The sequence below is a fragment of the Pipistrellus kuhlii genome, unplaced genomic scaffold (assembly GCF_014108245.1).
Source record: "Pipistrellus kuhlii isolate mPipKuh1 unplaced genomic scaffold, mPipKuh1.p scaffold_m20_p_16, whole genome shotgun sequence".
NCBI lineage: Eukaryota > Metazoa > Chordata > Mammalia > Chiroptera > Vespertilionidae > Pipistrellus > Pipistrellus kuhlii.
In genome coordinates this window covers 30724625-30730624 of record NW_023425471.1, presented here as the reverse complement: position 1 = coordinate 30730624, position 6000 = coordinate 30724625, and positions in this window count along the sequence as shown.

The following is a 6000-nucleotide window of genomic DNA, read 5'->3' as shown; positions in this document are numbered from 1 at the left end:
GGGCCTGGAGCAGAGACACAAAACACAGGGGGACCCACCCTCGCTGGGAGACAACACTCCAGCAGTCCTACCTCTGCAAATGAGCTGCAAAATAAACACCTTTTCTTATAGTTCATTGGCTAAGCTACCTGTATGCCATACACAATGTTCTTGGTAACTAGCTAATAAGAATCCAAGAAGGTGATCTAGGTTTTTTCCACCTCACTCCTGGAGGAAAAAAGAAGGTTCACTGATGGAGGGGCTAAGAAATGTCATATCCTGCCCTGAGGTTTGGCTCAGTGGATAGAGCCTTGGCCTGCCAACTGCAGGGTCCAGGTTTGATTCTGATCAAGGGCATGTACCTAGGTTACAGGCTCCACCCTGGCCAGGGCCCAGGTCAGGGCTCATGCAGGAGGCAACCAATCAGTGTCCCTCTCACACTGATGTTTCTCTCTGTCTTTCCCTCTCTCTTCCACGCTCTCTAAAAATCAATGAAAAAAATATCCTCAGGTGAGAGAAGGAAGGAAGGAAGGAAGGAAGGAAGGAAGGAAGGAAGGAAGGAAGGAAGGAAGGAAGGGAGGAAGGAAAGGAGGAAGGAAAGGAGGAAGGAAGGAAGGAAGGAAGAAGGAAGGAAGGAAGGAAGAAGGAAGGAAGGAAGGAAGGAAGAAGGAAGGAAAGGAAGGAAGGAAGGAAAGGAGGAAGGAAGGAAGGAAGGAAGGAAGGAAAGGAGGAAGGAAAGGAGAAAGGAAGGAAGGAAAGGAGGAAGGAAAGGAGAAAGGAAGGAAGGAAGGAAGGAAGGAAGGAAGGAAGGAAGGAAGATCATATTCTAAGCCATCAGTAGGACATCCCCTGAGGGCTCCTGGATAGTGAGAGGGGGAAGGCTGGACTGAGGGACCCCTCCCCCAGTGCATGAATTTCATGCATTGGGCCTCTAGTGGTTACATAAAATACGTCTATCCATAAATTATTGCAGAGCCACTAAAAATTACATTCATGGTATAGTGTTAGAAGTCAGGACGTCACCATTACCTTTATTTTTTAAATATATTTTTATTGTATTATAGATGTCTCTCATTCCCTTCCCCCTTTAACCCTGTCCACCCAGCCCCTCCGCCTCCGCCAGGTCTTCACCACCCTATTTTCCATTATTTTTTTAAATGTTTTTATTAATTTTTAGAGAGAGGAAGGGAGAAGAAAAGAGAAAGAGAAACATCAGTGTGAGAGGGAAACATCAATCTGCTTAGGCAGCCCCCTACCAGGGATCAAGCCTGCACCTGGGCATGTGTCCTGACTGTGAATCTAACCAGCAACTTTTTGGTGAATGGGACAATGCCCAACCATCTGAGTCACATCGGCCAGGGCCATCATTACCTTTAGGGGGTGGGGTGATTGGCAGAGGGCATTAGTGGGCTTTTGAGAGCTGGTAATATTCTGGATGCTGGTTATATTGATACATGTGTGCTCACTTTGTGAAAATTTATTGAGTTGTACTCTTTGGATATGTATACTTTTCTGTACGTATGTTATTCTTCAATAAAAATGTAACTTAAATTGTGTTTTTGAAAGTTTTTAATAACATGGTAATATGTGAAGAAGGCAACCTTAAGTAAAAAAGGTAAAATAAAGAATTGTGCATTCAGTATAATCTGAAGTTTGCAAATAAAAAATGCATTAAAATATACAGACTGTTTAATCTAGATACTGTTTACTCTATAATCTAGAGTCTAGATAGTGAGCTTGAGGGTGATTCATTTTTTAACTTCTTTTCCATTTCTATACTTTCCAACTTTTCTTCAATGGACAGGCATTACGTTGATAATAAGAAAAAGTAAAAGATCAGAGGAAAATGTGAGTTGATGAATCTTAGTGAAAACCCCTTAGTTCAGACTGTAAAACTTAGAACTAGATTTGATCAATTCCTGTGGAAGTGATTTAGACTCTTAGGGACTAAGATACACAGAGGATTTATAGGAGACTGGCTTACAAGCCAGATGCCAGTGGAAAAGTTTTTAGTGACTGAAATATTCTTATCTCCTTTCTGGGGTTATACCTATCAGCTATCAATGTACCTGAGAAACCAAACTGGCAATCAGAAGGTCACTTGCAATTTGAACACATGGAGCTGAATGGTTTTGAGGGCTCTTTGACTGGGTTATTTGTGACACATCTACTCGACCAGTGTTCCAGTTATTTGAACAGTGCTGGACAAATACTGACTCTCCCATGTTTTTTTTTTTCCCACTGTCTCTAGCTAGTTACCAGAATCTTCTATCATTACAATATTACCTGCCTCCTATCCTCATTACATGCTACAGTTGCCAAGGTAACAGCTCATTTTACATGAATTACATTCTAAGTTGGAAGCTCCCAGGTGAGATATTGGGAAGCATCTTAATTTCATTGGCAGAATATCTACAAATTGTATTTACAAGAAGTTGCTTGGAGGAAGAGTTAAAGATGGCTAGTTTCATCCACTGTGAGCTTTAAAAATATTTTTCAATTAAAGTGTCTATCATTTCCTGATTTATGTGTCTTAATCAGGAAATGTATCTCTTAGGTTTGGAGATGCATATTACTTTTGGGGCCTTTCGGTTCATGATAAACATCAAGGGTTTTTTGTTGTTTGTTTTTTGTTCATTTTTATCAAAGGTTTTGACAATAGTTCTTAGGAAAATTTTAGGTGCCAAAAAATAGGGAAATCATAAAGGGAGTCTTTTGTGAGAGGGTGATGATAGTGAAAGGTCCAGTGGGCATGTAGAGAATGAGTTAACATAATAGAAAAACTCTAATGTTGTAATTGGGATGAATTACCCTGGAAACCATCACCAAAGTACCTAGCTATCTTTATGTTCTGGTTTCTAGGGTAACAAGATATTTACGACCTCAGATGTACATGGCTGGTACTGATGTTCTATTTCTCACTTAATAAGATCACAACCCTTTGCTTTTTATAGTGCTGAAATTTGTAATTCAATTTCAATAGCATTCTGATTATGACTGCTCATCCCTCAGAGCTAGATATAGATAAATAACATGGAGACATCTATCCCATGTCCTGCTGCACACCAGAATGCTAACAGTACATGGGCTTCAACTTCATGCCTTGACTCAGCATCAGGGGCCCAAATTCTATAACAACGGAGGGGCTAAAATTTAGCTCCTCTCCAAATCACCATCCTTACCCATTTATCTTTCTTTCCTGATGCTATGCACCTGTTATTTCTTTTAAAAGCAAATGTTAGGTTGAATGAAATGGTATGACTAGATTGCTTTTAAAGTGCCCCCCTTTATGTTCAACAATTCTGTGAAGAAACTGGTAGATTGAGTTTTAAGATGCATTTTGGTTTTTATTCTTATAGTAATTAGGATATTTTCCAAAGGAATTCAATCACATTGGAAATGAAAGTGATTATCCATAACTGTCCTTATGATAATAATAGAGATTCAACATTTATTGAATCCTTACTCTGTACTTTGTGCTGTGCTCAGTGATCTATGTGCATTATCCCATGTCACTACCTCTTTTTATAGATAAGAAAATTGGTAGTTGAGTTTTACAGATGAGGTAACTGAGACTTAGAGAGTGATCAGTAGTTTGCCCAAGTAGGTAGTGGAATCAGAACTAGAATTTGGCTGTCTGGTTCCTGTGTCTCCTCTTTTAACCTTTCTATTTTTAACCAGCAGTTCTCAAATTCCAATGTGCATAAAAATTCCCTGGAGAGCTTGTTAAAACAGACTGCTGGGTCCTATCTCCTGAGTTTCTGATTTAGTGGGTCTGGGGCAGGGCCTGAGAATTGGCATTTCTAACAAGTTTCTAGGTGATGCTGATGTTTCTGGAGTAGAGAACCTTCACTCCGTACTCCATGGCCTCCAGTCAAGGGCAAAAAAGACTACAGGTACAATGAAACGAAGCAGGCTTGCTCTCTCCTCATGGTTCAGTGCTCAGGGATCCTGGCAAAGTTCTGACGTTTGGGTTTCAGTCGCTGCCTCTGTTTCTCCAGGAAGACCAGACAACTGACTAGAAATTCCACCATGGGAGAGAACACAGCACATAGGCAGTGCTCACAGAACATAATATATCTAGAAAGAGATGTATCTGGGTTAGGTTCAGATTCCAACCTAGTCCCGACAGCTATAAAAAGCTGATGCATATACAATATGATGTTGGTTTTCTTTTAGAAGCAACTCAAAGCATTAAAGTAGAACAGTATTTGCCGAGTATAGTTGCTTGTCAGTTGGAATTATGATATAACTGACACATTCAGTCTGATGTCATGTAGGGACTGAATTAGCACTATCTGTGAAGCTGAGGAACGAGCCATTGCGGGGCAAACTCTCCTCAGAGCTTGTTGTTCACACTTACCTTATAAAGAACATATGTTGCCTTCAGCAGACAGAGAGGCATAAGTAGAGCATAACATTCACCCTACCATAAACTTGTTTCTCTCACTTTTCACTCATTTCCCACTAGGTGCTTTGTACTTCCCTGAGGCCGCTGAGTTTTGAGGCAACAAAGTAGATTGCGTGTTCATTAGTGTGGCTGCACATTAGAATCACCTGGAAAGCTTTTTAAAAATACAAGTGCTGGGCACCCTACCCCAGACCAATTAAATCAGAATCTCTGTAGATGGGCCCTACTTAAATGCATTAAAAACAAATTTGCAGGTGATTCTGTCAGGCAAGGTTAAGAATCAATAACGGTACAAGAAAATAGACTCTGCTGTTGTGCAGACTCAATTTCTAGCTCTGAGTCACTGATGAGAAGATGACCTACCCTCTGGTAAATGGCCTACCCTCTCAGAGCCTCAATTTTCCATGGGTAAAAATAAGCGTAACAATAGAACCCATTGGACTTGTATGATAGTGCTGTCTTTGAGGATTGAATGGGCTGGTGTATGTATTGCATTGTAATTGTACAATGCCTAGCACCAAAATGATCACTCACTAGATGGTAGCTAGTGATAAAATTAAGGCATCCTACTTGAGCCTACATAGATCTCACAATCTTTCAGTTAGGACCACTATGATAAGGTAAGTGACTCTACAGAACATCTACCTTGCAAACCTGTCCCATAACATTATAATTGTACAATGCTTAGCACCAAAATGATCACTCACTAGATGGTAGCTAGTGATAAAATTAAGGCAACCCACTTGAGCCTACATAGATCTCACAATCTTTCAGTTAGGACCACTATGATAAGGTAAGTGACTCTACAGAACATCTACCTTGCAAACCTGTCCCATAACAAATGTGAAAAATGGTGTATCTTTGGATAAGACAACAAGTAAAAGCAAACCAAAAACCAAGTAACACTATTACTCTAAGAGACCAACCCACAAAGTACCTCAAGGAAATAATAGACCACTTGGGATTCTCAGACCACGTTTTGACAACCACTGAAGAATGCAATATGGTCTGCACTGTAACTGGTGGCCTCATTAGCTGGTACCAAGAATTTCTAGAGTATTCAGGGGTCACAATACAAAACAAACAAACAAACAACCCTTAATATCTGTTGCCTATTACCTTACAGGATTTACAAATTTATATTAACTCTTTACCCTCTGGTGGCATTTGAGTTGTGACACCTAGTACAGAAACCTCTCAGAAACCTTTACAGTTGAAGCAAAAACCTACAAATATCTAAGTGGTAGAAAGGATTTGAGAAGAGAGATGTATCAAGAACAGAATTTCTGCCCTGGCCCGGTAATCCAATTGGTTAGATTCATGGTCGGCAAACTGTGGCTCACAAGCCACATGCGGCTTTTTGGCCCTTTGAATGTGGCTCTTCCACAAAATACCACAGCCTGGGCGAGTCTATTTTGAAGAAGTGGTGTTAGAAGAAGTTTAAGTTTAAAAAATTTGGCTCTCAAAAGAAATTTCTGTCGTTGTACTGTTAATATTTGGCTCTGTTGATTAATGAGTTTGCCCACCATTGGGTTAGAGCATCATCCTGATATACCAAAGTTAAAAAAAGGAAAAAAAAGAACAGAATTTATCAGCCCCTAAGAGACATC